This window comes from Saccopteryx leptura, chromosome X (genome assembly GCF_036850995.1).
Source record: "Saccopteryx leptura isolate mSacLep1 chromosome X, mSacLep1_pri_phased_curated, whole genome shotgun sequence".
NCBI lineage: Eukaryota > Metazoa > Chordata > Mammalia > Chiroptera > Emballonuridae > Saccopteryx > Saccopteryx leptura.
The window spans coordinates 62,800,603-62,814,909 of NC_089516.1; the positions used below are offsets into that span (position 1 = coordinate 62,800,603).

General features: G+C 44.2%; 1 pseudogene; it reads right to left on the minus strand.

The window, feature by feature from the left end:
• Positions 1–597: 597 nt before the first annotated feature.
• Positions 598–3,499, minus strand: LOC136385867 (TIP41-like protein pseudogene; annotated as a pseudogene).
• Between the last annotated feature and the right edge of the window lie 10,808 nt (positions 3,500–14,307).

Below are 14,307 nucleotides of genomic sequence, written 5' to 3' on the forward strand. Positions count from 1 at the left end.
TCCCACCCTTTTTGATGTAGGGTGGTACAATCCCATCATGCCCCAGATAAGTGACTTTGTATTAGAGACTTCCCTATTTTGTATATTGGATTAAAGGTTTCGATTTCTACTCTATAAAATGGGGGCAGAATGGGAGCTTTCTCTCTTGGTTCCTGAGATTAGCATTAGGAGAGAGCAGAGAGGAAAGCAGAGAGAGGCCACGTGGAGGAGGCCAGGAGATGCAGCCAAGATGGCGGAGTATTGAGTGAGAAGCCAGTTTATGCAGAGTTTGTGCAGGGAGAAGGAAGGAGATGGGAAACAGAGGTGAATAAAGTCTGGTGAGCTAGAAACCTTTGATTCTAGAAAACTTGGATAAGTCAGTAGCTTTGTGAGCACTGAATGTGAGTGGGTTTTGGAGCCCAGTGTGTGTTTTTACTTGCCCGCTGGGTGCAAGCTAGAATTAAAGAAGATGGCCCATCAGTTTTTGGCTCTGTTGTTTCTTTACCGACTGCCCGAATCCAATGCGAACCTGCAATGGCCAGGCGGCTGTGATGGTAGCCCTGGCCCCTGGCTTTACAGCAAGCTACCAGTTCTTTCTTTTTTTTTCTTTTTTTTGAATAATTCCTTATTGTTTATTCTCCACTTACAAAAAGACAATTGGGACAAATAAATATAAAACAGTACAGATATTATGTAGCAATGAGCAAATACAAGTTTTCTTGGTATTCTTTGCAGGGACAAACTCATGAGATTTTGAGAAGTACATTCTCCTATGCACCACCCACCTTCTATTAAAAAAAAGGTCAATTTTTTTAATTCCGTAGAGTTTTTAACAATGGAGTAAAATAAGCAAACTAAGACTGGCTCAAGTACTAAGACATCTGAATCAAGTTTAAATATATATATATATAAAATGTTGCCCAGAAACTTTGACTAATGAATATTCTTACAAGTCTTTCATTTTTATAATTTGTATGAATAGAGTCTGTTCTGTTCAAATCTGCACTGCAAATAAGACAGAAAGCTGAGTACAATATGTATACGTTCCTGTCCTAAGAGAAAACGAATTAAATACAGGTATCTTTATATACAGTGAACATGCCAAGTGTTTTTGTAAAATCAACAAAATCCTGATTTCCTGTCGCTTGCAGGTGATGCAACAGACAGCAAACAAATACCAAATCCAATGGTAAGCAAATTTAGCTAACAGAATCAGCTGAACGACAATACACACAACAGTGCACCAGTCCAAGCAAAGAGTATCCATCGTCTCATTCCACTAAAACATCATCAGGCAAATATCTGAAGAGCTTTGCCAATACTTTTACTTAACTATTCTTAGTTAATGATTTATCCATCAAGTGGAAACATGCACAATAATTATTTCAAGCCAGGAAAAAAGGGGATGATATTTTTCCCCTGCCCTATAAAAAATCAGTTTTAAAAATCAATTTCAAGTAATTTCTTACTTGGTGCTTCATAACCCCTTTCCACTTTATGAAGACCATTTAGAAAGGCAGAAAAGAATATAAAACATTTAAAGGGTCACCATCAAAATGACAAAATGCATATTTAAAGTTATTTTTGTATACTTTCTGTACTGGCCGGTCTTGTACTAATTACATTTTACTGGGTTTCCTGTAATGTCAACAACAGGAATCTTAAAATAGAAAAACTGGCTTCTGTATTTAAAAATAAGCCCCCCATCCTCATCCACAGTTTCCTCTCAAATATTTTAAGCAGAAAATTAATCTGGTTATTTAAGGTTGATGTAGTATGTGCTAAAAATAGTCCCTTTTAACACTTCAAACTTTGTAGGACCGACACCAGTTTCCATGTTTGGTGGATTTACTCACTCTGAGGCCGCCCTGAAGATGGAGTAAAAACTGTCAGGACAAGAAGAAGCACGTAGGAAATAACACCTGAAGGTGGAGAAAGGGCAGCACTGATGTCTCAGTCATTGGTGCCACACAAGGGCCACGTGTTCCCTTGGGCACAAAAGCCTAAGTTCTCCAAAAACCTAGGTTATTTGATTCTATGTCTGAAATTTTCTTTAAACTTCAACAGCCAATTTAAATATAGAGAAATATATATTTCTTTGAATCGCGGGTGAAGATTATTAAAATAGGAGGTCAATTTCCTAGAAGGCAAGACACAACTCTCCAGAAATAAGAAGAAACACCACCGGCCAGGGTGAAGGGTCAGTACATCGACAGGCACGATCAGCAATCCCATGAGTCATGGGTGTTGTGACCCAGGGATTTAAACTGACCTCCTCATGGGAGAAGCCTGTTTCACGATGGACACAGATGATTCCCACTGCTCAAGAGACAGACACATCACTACTGGTGACGTCCCAAGTTGTGGCAAGTTAGAAGTCTGAATTTAACTCCAGGAAACATAAATCTGAAATATGCTTTGAAGACAGGCAGTACAAACGGCAGTTGAGTGGAACCTGCCTGCAACCATCTTTTATTTTTTGTTTCCTTTAAGGCTACAGAAAATCTGCACACAGACAAGGCAATTAATTCTCATAATAAAATACCCCGGACACACAGCCCAGGTCTCCATCAGACTCCAGAGCGAGTCCATGGTGTGTAGCGCTCTATTCTGTGGGTGTGTCTGCTTGTGAGTCCGCAGGGCTGTGATCTACTCTTTCGGGAAATAGCAGCTTCTCAGAGACCGCCTCCTTGATCGGCAAATACTGCGATATCTCGTTCGGCTCCGTGAAGAGGGAAGGTGGAACGTGCATTAAATTAGCAATCTTGCTCTCTCATGATGTATATTCTCGTAACATGTAGGTCTTGTCAGCCTCGTGGTAAAGTCTGGTGTCATTCATTCTGATAAGCACACCATCAATTCTCAAGAAAAACCGCAGCAGTAGGAAGAAGCTGGAAGGCATTACTCTAATTTTCACACTTAGGCTTGAAACTCCATGATCATGAAGTTCATCTTCAAATAGGAGAACCTCTTCAAAAAACTTAATCTGTTCTCTGACTTTCAATTTCTCTGTATCTATATGATCAGTCGTAGGTACAACCTTTAACTTGAGTGATTCTCCAAGTAATGTTCCCTTATAATCTGTTGTATAGGTCCAGTCATATGGTTTAATAACCTCCTTGGAATGTTCACCCTCCGTCCTGCTCTCCTGCCACTCCTCTGCACAGGCTACTTTAAGCATTCCTTGGTAGTTGTTTACGCATCTTAACGCATCTGTAGCATTGAACTCAATCCCAAAGCCAGAACCATGCTGGATTCTTAACACATTGTCTCCAAACATCATTTCAGGGAGAGATGGCATATGCAGTTCATCAGCTAACTTCTCCACGTCCGTCGACTTCATGATGTGGGTCTTGGTCGCCGTCAGCTTCCAGGGCCCAAATGAGAAGTCCTGGTGGCTGCTCTGGAAGCCGTGGATCATCATGGCCGAGGCGGGGCCCGCGGGGGCCGCGCGGAACCGGCTGGAGCGGCGGCGGCAGCTTTCACCGGATCCCCCGCCTCGCTGCGGCCCAGCCCACTCGGCTTCCCAGCCATTACCATGCCCCGCCCCACCTCCGCCGCCGACCCCTACGCCCGTCCTCCTTTCCGCCTTCTTCCACCAGTTCTTTCTACATTGAACATTTCTCTTCTTTAAGATTATAACTCACAGAATTGTGAAAAAGTTGAGTTATTATATATAAAGTATTTTAAAAATAGTCCGCAGCAGAAAGTAACCCTCCAGTTATTGTTTCACTCTTTTCTCAAGTTTTGCACCATTTTGTAAATTTTGATTGGTTCTCTTTTTCTCTCAGAGTGGTTTGATCTGACAATCCTACCTTTTATCAAGGCTGCCCATTTTAATTAATATATATCTGTTTTATATTAAGTATATTGTTTGTTTTCCTGTTAATTAAAGAATAATTAATCCCAGGCTCTGAGATTTGTGGTTTAAAGATGGCTTGAAAACAACAAAACCTAAAAAAGAAAGGATAGCAAATGAGCAATTTATGTGAAACAGCAAATCGCCACTCCCCTGAGACAATGTAAAACATCTGTGTTTTTTACTTTGAAAAGGGCACACAAATAGTACAAAGAATTTCTATGTACCTTTTGCTCAAATTTCCCAGGTGATAGTGTCTTATGTAACATGAGTGCAATGATCAAAATCAGGAAATTAACTTACTATGACACTGGTCTAATCTGTAGACCTTGTGCAGATTTTAGCAACTGTCCACACAGATGTCCTTCTTCTGTTCCAGGTCCCAGACCCAACTCATCTGTTGAATTTAGCTGTCCCATCTCCTTAGTCTCTTTTAACCTGGAATCATCTTACCTAAACCTTTGGAAAATTCAATTTAGAGTTGGAGAATGTGTACATTAAAGAAGTACCAAGTGTCTTTTTGCCCCAAGCTTGCCCTGCCAGGAAGAGGAATGCCATGTTGAAAAGCAAAGGCATCAATGCTGACTGAGCCTCTGACCAACTGTTGAACACAGACAGGAAAACCAGCAGCTTCCATGTGGAATAGCAACCACTGTAAAAGTAAAGGAGGGAGCATTCAGATTGGGAGGGCAGACACCTAAATTCAATTGGGTAGAAGAGGAAAGAATTCTTGAAAGAGATGATGCTGGATGAGATCCCTCGCAAGGAGCGTTAGTCATCCAGGCTGGGGAGGGACATCGCTGGCCAGAGACCACACAGACTGTGGCAATGGCATTGGTGGAAGCCCCGTGGCAGAGACACCTGCTGTGATCCCTGAATCAAAATGCATTCAAGAGTTTGGACATGAGATGAGAAGTGGAAAGAGGTGAGAGTTGGGCTGGATAAGCGAGTAGTGACCAGATTGGCAGGGAGTGACTGGATTGTACAAAGCTTTGCAAACCATCATAAGGGCTTACTTTTGACCTCAGAGCAATGGGGAGACACTGGAAGATTTTTTTTGAACAGGAGTGTGATGATCATATCTGTGCTTTAAAGAGACTACAAGAGATGATGTTGGCCTGAAACAAAGTGACCCTATGGACATGGAAAATCATGAAGAAATCCAAGATCTGGAAGAAGCAGAACTCACCGCACATGGAGACCAGTTGGATAGGAGGTTGTATGGGAGGTGGTGGTAGAAGATGAAGCTAGGCTTCGGGCTCTGGCACTGAGTGGAGTGGGGCCATTCTCTTAGTCAGAAGACCCAATGGCAGGAGCAGTTTTGAGGTGATTTTATGCTGAAGTGTTTGGATGACTTGAGTAAAGCTGGAGTGTGAGGCAGAGGTTCTCCTGACTCCCAGTCCAGGGCTGTGGACTTTATGGCCTCTTAACTCTTCAGTGCAGCAAGCCACTGGGTGTGACACATGCAGACAGGTGCTCCAGACAAGCTGGCTGTGTAGCCTGGTGTCTCCCCTGGGGAACCCACAGCCATGGGCCATCCCAGTGCCAGGCAGACACTGTAGTAAGGGTGATACAAGGAGGCCTAAGCCCACATGGTGATTCTACAAGTTAGGAGAGGCTGAACAGACTGGATGCCATGGAGATGTGGTCAGACTAACACCTGAGATGAGGTGTTGGTCTGCAAGTGGCAATGCTCCAGTTCTAGCTCAGCTCCAGGGAGTTTTACTGATGTTTATAGAGGCTCTCTTCCCTCTAACTTTTCTTCACCCCAGTTTGCAGACCTGCTCTGACCTGCTCTGACTGGCTGTGCTGGAAGTACTTAAGAGGAAGAGGTCTCAGCTTGACTCTTCCTTCTCTTCCAGCACCGGAAAGACAGAAGCCTGTTTCCTTGTAACAGCCAGCAACCCTCTTAGCTACTCAGCAGGATGGGGAAATCCAGGCAGCTTGGAGCAATTTGGCCCAACTAAGTTTGGCTCCAGAGTGGAACACTAGGACAGGAAACAGAGAATGAAGCTGGAGTTTGGGGACTGAGAGAGTTACTTGCTCTGCCTGTTTGCCATCTGCCAGGGGCTGCTGTCGGGTAGCATTAACTGTCATCCAAGGTCACATCTTCTCATCACTGTGTCCCCTCGCTACTACCTACAGGTTGGCACCAAGGTTGTACTCGCAGGCTCATCTTAGACCTGAGAGGCAGGACTTGCTCCTGGCTAGGTGCAGGGTTTCCCCTGCTGTCAGGATATCTGGGAAATTCAGGTTCTGGAGCTTGTGGGACATGTAGAAAGAACAGAGACAAGCAGAAGCAACTGCTAATGTATTTTTGAACCAAAAAGAGCTATCCACCACAAAGATTTGGGCATCCCTCAAAAATGAGTCAGCGTCTCAGGATCTGAGAGAGAAAGTGAGCCATGTGACAATGTTCTTGTGTATGTGCTAAAATTCACTTTCTATCTTGGGAAAAGAACCGCAACTCTCTTTGGTCCCCTTCTCTCATGCACCCTTGGCAGCTCTGGGAGATATTTTCCCTGTTAAGCAAACCAACAGCTGCTAACTTTGGCTACAGTTCTTGGGAGAAAAGAAGATACTCAGCTGTCCACTGAAGTGAACAAAATAATAGCTTCTTATTATGAAATGTTAAAGAGCAGATTCCAAGGAGGTCTGTGATTGGATAATGCTGATTCCAACAGAGTATGAATGACAAGTACGTAACCCCAGTCCCCATACTCTCAGGAGCATCCTGGGAGTCAGACAGGATGCATAACTTCATGGTTTCTTTACTGAAGTGCAGTAGAAGGAAATACTTTCCTTTCTTGCAGCCCCTCCTCTGTCCCCATCCCCCATAAAGTTCTGCTGGATCTTGAGGATTCTTATTCCCCACTGCATTCCTGAACACTTTTATTATTTCTGGTTTTAGCCCTGAGACTGAATCTCTTGGTCACTCTTCAATCAGGCACACTCAGAGGAAGGGCCCAGCTGCTGGGATGACAGGAACCAGATTTGGAATCATCTTCTAGCAGCGGAGGGAAGGAAAGGCTTTTCCTGAAACTTCTCCAGCCAAGGAATTAAGAAAAAGATGTGGTTCACAGAGCTACAGCAGCATGAGGAGTTACAGGACCTTCTCTGGACAGATGAGAGCCTGTTTCTTCCACTCAGAGCCACCCTTCACTTTCTTTGTGAGTGGGGCTCACATCAGCCCACTCTGTGCAGAGCAACTTTAACCAGGAATAAATATGCTATGTTATTGATTTATTGATCTTAGTCTGAGTAGCCATACAATAGCGTTAAATAAGAACATACTGCCTGACAAAGCAGTGGCGCAGTGGATAGAGCGTCGGACTGGGATGCGGAGGACCCAGGCTCAAGACCCTGAGGTCGCCAGCTTGAGCTCAGGCTCATCTGGTTTGAACAAAAGCTCACCAGTTTGGATCCAAGGTCGCTGGCTTGAGCAAGGGGTTACTTGATCTGCTGAAGGCCCGTGGTCAAGGCACATATGAGAAAGCAATCAATGAACAACTAAGCAGGGGTCCCCAAACTTTTTACACAGGGGGCCAGTTCACTGTCCCTCAGAACGTTGGAGGGCCGCCAAATACAGTGCTCCTTTCACTGACCACCGATGAAAGAGGTGCCCCTTCTGGAAGTGCAGCGGGGGGGGGGGGGGGGGAGGGGCATAAATGGCCTCAGGGGGCCACATGCAGCTCAAGTGCCATAGTTTAGGGATGCCTGATTTACTAAGTTGTCACAATGCGCAACGAAAAACTAATGATTGATGCTTCTCATCTCTTCGTTCCTGTCTGTCTGTCCCTGTCTATCCCTCTCTCTGACTCTCGCTCTCTCTGTCCCTGTTAAAAAAAAAAAAAAAGAATGTACTGCCGGACTGGTTGTAGCTCAGTGAATAGAGCATCAATCCAGAATGCTGAGGTTCCCAGTTCAAAACCCCAAGGTCACTAGCTTGGGAGCAGGATTATTGACATGACCCCAAGGTCACTGTCTTCAGCCCAAAGGTCGCTGGCTTAAGCCCAAGGTTGCTGGCATGAGCAAGGGGTCAATGAATCAGCTTGAGCCCCTCAGCAGGGCATGTACAAGAAGCAATCAATGAACAACTGAAGTGAAGCAACTACAAGTTGACGATTCTCATTTTTCTCCTCCGCCTCTCATTCTCTCTCTCTCAAATCAAAAAAGTTTTTTATTTATCTTTTTTTTTTTTTTTGTATTTTTCTGAAGCTAAAAACGGGGAGAGACAGTCAGACAGACTCCCGCATGCGCCCAACCGGGATCCACTTGCACGCCCACCAGGGGGCGACGCTCTGCCCACCAGGGGGCGATGCTCTGCCCCTCCGGGGCGTCGCTCTGTTGCGACCAGAGCCACTCTAGGGCCTGGGGAAGAGGCCAAGGAGCCATCCCCAGCGCCCAGGCCATCTTTGCTCCAATGGAGCTTCGGCTGCGGGAGGGGAAGAGAGAGACAGAGAGGAAGGAGAGGGGGAGGGGTGGAGAAGCAGATGGGCGCTTCTCCTGTGTGCCCTGGCCGGGAATCGAACCCAGGACTTCTGCACGCCAGGCCGACGCTCTACCACTGAGCCAACCGGCCAGGGCTCAAATCAAGAAAGTTTTTAAAGGAATGTACTAACAAAATAAGCTGATAATAAAATTTCTATAAAATGTTAAATTTAGTTTGTTACTCTTATAATTATGATTCAATATTACCAGTTTAATGATCAAAGTCATGCATTCTGTAACAAATGAAAAGTATACAGGCAGCTCCTGGGTTATGAATGTGATAGGTTCTGTATGTTTAAAAATAGTTAAGTAGCCTGACCTGTGGTGGCGCAGTGGATGAAGCGTCGACCTGGAAATGCTGAGGTCGCCGGTTCGAAACCCTGGGCTTGCCTGGTCAAGGCACATATGGGAGTTGATGCTTCCAGCTCCTCCCCCCTTCTCTCTCTCTCTGTCTCTCTCTCCTCTCTCTCCCTCTCTGTCTCTCTCTCTCCTCTCTAAAAATAAATAAATAAAATAAAATAAAAATAGTTAAGTATTTATATGCACAGAAAGGTAAAAATAAATGCTATGTTAAGACAAACATCTGTCTGAGTTGCATTTAATAGGTAATAACCTGTTCCAAGTTACACACAAATTCAATGTAAAAACAAGCCTCCAGAACCTACCTTTTTTATAACCCAGGGATGGCCTGTATTAACATACAATCAGAGAACATGCATGTAAATTAAAATGTGCTTCCCACCTGGGCACCAAGCACTATGTAGGATTGGAGGCCACTGGATTAGAAATAAATTTGTATTTTTTAACATTCCATGACTGTGTTTGTGTGTCAGATTTCTAAACCCAGCCAGCATTAATGGGTAGCCATGAGGACTAAAGAAACTATTCAGAGCACTGGTTCCAAAGTCAAACACAGGCTCAGATTTCAAGTTGAAATTGTTTCACTGGCAGGCATAAAATCATAAATAGCATGAATTTCAGTAGAACTGGAATTCCAAATTAGACCATCAATAGGACTATATTTTGGTAAATTCTCTATTTGTTGCAAGCTACCTGTAGTAGGAAGTTCCTGTCTTGTCAAATCCCTTCCCACTATGACAACACGGCAGTAGCTTCTTCGTTCCATAGTGGCATAACCTTATCAACTCTAGAGGAACCATCATTGCCTAGAGCTCTGTGAGGGCCGCTCAGGTTGAGGTACAGATAAAACTTAACAAATGAAGGTGCACCCTTATTCCCTGGAGCATAGAGAGTTCACTTTTGTCCAAGTGACAACACACAATAATTAACTTTTTGGAAATGCAGATTACCCACAATTTTATTGAAATTGTTTCTAAAGCAGTAAGCTTCATTGCTAATATTTCAGGCACAAATGGTTTCATTGTCAACGTGGATGGATATCAATTTTGCATTTTCTTCTGGAGAAAAGTCTTTATGCATGTCTCAGTGGTCACATCTCAGAGCTACAGGTTGAGAATCCCAGGGGCACATGTATAAGGGTGGGGTACAAGGCTTCTCTGTAGCTGGGATTTACTTTTTTTTTCTTTTCTTTTTTTTGGTAATAAATCAAAATGCCTTTGGAGGCAAACAAGCATAGTAATCCTATATTAGTGACGCTGATGACAGTTATTATTTTTTCCCTTTCCTCAGCAAACAAGATTCTACCTTGACTAATGATACAGCTTTTGCAACTTCCTTGAGATTCCCCTGGAACTACTGTGCTTCGTGTACAATATGGTGGTTCACTCACTATAGGTCATCCTCTTGCCACTCAGGTGGGTTCATACACTGACTGTGGGGGCTTAGAAACACTACCACCTCTGGATCTTCACCTGGAAAACATCGACTTTTGTTTTCAATGCCCCTCAGTGTCACAAGTCACTCTAAACTGCTGGGCCGGCTGTTTAACTTGGAAGAGTTTAGTTTGAGGGCCATTTACTAGCTGCTGAAAACTAAGGGAAAATATGCAATCTGCCATGGAACACAGACTTTGCTCCTCTGATTTCTTTTTGGCCATACTTACAAGCCCAGGGCAAATATCTGAGCAGCAGGATCTGGGAAGCCCATCCAACATTCTGTCACCACGCTGTTGACAGATGGTTGCAGAAAGTACCACTCCATCTCTAGTGGGAATAAGAGTAAAGGAATAGCTGTGTGGACCAGTAAACAACACCCACTCTGTAGTGGAGCTCACATAGGACTCACACTCACCCAGCAGGACACTGTGGCCATCGAAGAAATTCAGCTTCTTCAGGGCAAAGCCTGATAGCCCTCCTGCCCCCTTTAGCCTGAGTCATCCCCTGGCACTCTCATCTCAGGAATGGCCATTATCATCCAATATTTGTTCAGGCAAAGACTTGAGAACTTGATTTGATTCTTTTCTTTTACTCCCTTTCCACAAGGACTCCAGAGAAGCGCAAAATAAACCTCATACTCTTCCACTTGTTCCCACTTTAACTGCCACCCTCTGTGTAAAAGCAACACCTTCCAAGTGCTAATGGAAATGGCTGAAATAAGAAGCAAGGGGACTTGCTACAGCAGCGACCAAGACCTGCCTCCAAACTTGCCTGTCATCCTTCCTTACAAGGGGCCCATGTCTGTAACCCTGACCATCTGCTCTCCCTTTGAAGAACGCTCTTTCTAAGACTGACTGTGGAGTGTAAATGTCCCTCCAGATCTGACCCCACCCCCTCAAGTACCAAAGATGAGCCTAGATGAGAAAGAAAGGATGCTCTCCTGATTTCTAGAATCCCCTCTCCTCACTGCTGGGTCCTGCCCACGGAGAGAGCTGTTGGGGACACCAAGAAAGGTGGCTATTCGCAACCCTAGCTGCAGGTGCTCCATCCAATTAGTGAAGCAAGTTTCCTCCACAGGAACCCTCCCTTGGGTGCCATCCTCTCAGGTGCCTGCTGGTGGTGTTCATCCTGAAGCTGCTTCACACATTCACACTTTCAGCTTTCTTGGTGTAATTCATTGCTGATGAAAATTGGCACACTCCATGTTACCAGCCAAGTAACTCATTTGTTTAAATTTTAGAACCATCAGAAAAACCAAGACTGTTAAAATGTATGTGTGTGAAAAAAAATGTGTGTATACATATGCGAATGTGTATGTGTGAAAGAACAGATGAAAAATCATCTTATCGGGCTATTTATAACTGTTTCCAGGCACTAACAGCACACAACCATAGCTCTCACTTTCTCATCTATCCAAAGTGAGCTGAGTGCAGCACTTCCTCACTCTTGAGTATTTACTATTTCACTCTCTGCTCTGATAAGTTAACTTAAATTTGAGAATTTTGCAATTTCACACTTGGCTGAGCTTTTTCCTCTGACCAGAGGGCTCCACCTCTGTGCCTGCTCCTCCTGCTCTGAGAAGCTGGACCAGGGTGGCACCTGCTCCCTGTGGTGCTGCAGGCTCTGGCCAGGGACCCTGATGGCTGTTGGACTAGGCCACTCAGACAGAGTTCTCCAGGAGACCTTGACACCACAAAAGAAATGCCCTGTGGGTTACACCAAGTCCTGCACCTCCCAGCATTTTGCTGTCCCTTTCACTTCCTCCTGCCACTGGGCAGAAGCCTGGTGCTTGGAAGGTGCTCTGTCTGTGCTTGTTAAGGAAAGTTCCCACTGCAAACCTCTGCTCTTTCTGTTACCCAGGTTCTACGAGTCTCTGGTTACAGCATAATCTTTCATGGGTCTGAGTTTTTGAACAAGTGCTTCTGTGTTTCCCTCATGCTCAGGAACACATATTTTCCAGTCTCATAATTGTAAGTTGCATCCATATATTTATCTTTGACTTTATTTTTTATTTATTTATTTATTTATTTATTTATTTATTTATTACAGAGACAGAGAGTGAGTCAGAGCGAGGGATAGACAGGGACAGACAGACAGGAACGGAGAGAGATGAAAAGCATCAATCATTAGTTTTTCATTGCGCTTAGAACACCTTAGTTGTTCACTGATTGCTTTCTCATATGTGCCTTGACTGTGGGCCTTCAGCAGACCGAGTAACCCCTTGTTGGAGCCAGCGACCTTGGGTTCAAGCTGGTAGACTTTTGCTCAAACCAGATGAGCCCACGCTCAAGCTGGTGACCTCAGGGTCTCGAACCTGGGTCCTCTGCATCCCAGTCCGACACTCTATCCACTGCGCCACCGCCTGGTCAGGCCATATATTTATCTTTGAATTGGAGAAATTGTAAAAAGTCTGCAAAAATTTAGAAGACTGGAAATGGTGGTATAAATAGTCCGGAGACATAAAGTTTGGATGATAGGAGGTTTATGGCACTGGACCCAGAAATTCCTAGGACCAACCCTGGGAGAGGAGGGCCTGGCTTCCCCAGAGAAAGCCTAAGCCATCCAGCTTACAGTATAGGGCTGGGAGTGAAGGGGCTGAGAAGAAGGTAGGCTTGGAGGGAAGGACTGTGGGAACACCAGTGGAGTTTCTCATTGCTCATTCTGTGAGTGGAGGAAAAGGAAGAGGTGCCTACAGGCTCTGAGCCCAAGTGAGCAGGGATACAGGGATCCTTGGCTGACTCTGAACTACACCATGAATCAGGAAACACCCACCTAACAACTGGGCTGTGCAGTAAACTCCTAATTCTGACAGGGGAGGCAGGAGAAGCTAAGTCGATATCTATACAGAAGGGAGCATGATCAAAATTAGCTATTAAGTGAAAAATTATTTTAAAAATCAAGGGCCACTTAACTATGTCTCGCCTGAATAGTCAGGTTTTTTATTCTTCCCTCAAAGATCTCTGTTGTGGGTGTTGATAGTCCTATTTTCTGCTGCTTTGTTTAATATATAGTATTTCCTTTATTCCTCCTACCTCAATGCCCCACTCATATCTCAGGCTGGGACCTACTCCTAATATAGAGCTCTCTTTTCCCCTTTTGCCAACTTCTATTATGAATCTACCTTTGCCACCCAGCTTAGTGTATCCCAAGGTTCTCTTTACCATGCCACAGTCGCAGAGCTTCAGGGAAAAGCAACCTGGTCTCATCTCTCCAGGCAGAGGAGAACAGAAGCTCCATATCCACACATGCTGCAGATGGCTTTACCTGTCTACCTGAATCATTACCAGCTAGAAGTAGCAGTCATTGGGACTTGGACGTGAGCTGCAAAGTATAGAATTGTGACAACAATTCCAGTGCCATGCGGACTTTTCCTGGATGTGGACTTTTCCTGGACTCCTGCTCCTTGTGACAGCTCCTAACAGACTGAACTGGGGTTGGGTTGCATTTGCAGGGATTTGGAATGGTGATGGTGCCAACTTGGACTTGGTGAACATGTTAAGGACACTACTCTTTTATGGCTTCTTGCTGTATTGGCCAAGAGTTTGCTTAAAGGCTTTAATTACTGTAAAAAAAATAGAAGACTGGATAAAGAAGATGTGGCACATATACACCATGGTATTCAGCCACAAGAAATGATGACATCGGATCATTTACAACAAAATGGTGGGATCTTGATAACATTATAGGGAGTGAAATAAGTAAATCAGAAAAAAACAAGAACTACAGGATTCCATACATTGGTGGGACATAAAAACAAGACTAAGAGACATGGACAAGAGTGTGGAGGTTGGGGGGGGGGAGGGGGAAGGGGAGGGGCACAAAGAAAACTAGACAGAAGGTGACAGAGGACAATCTGACTTTGGGTGATGGGTATGCAACATAATTGAATGACAAGATAACCTGGACATGTTTTCTTTGAATATATGTACCCTGATTTATTGATGTCACCCCATTAAAATTAATAAAAATTTATTTATAAAAAAATAAATAAATAAATAACACACTAAAAAAATTATATGTTTATACATACAACACATGCTAGGAGAATTACCACCATACTGATACTGGGTTCAGGTTTTTAAGCAGGCATTCTCTCATAGGCACTGCCTTAATTCTCAGCTGATGTGATGGCCCAGTGCCTGATCACTGAGGGGCGCTAATTCTGATTCTCCTGGTGGCCTA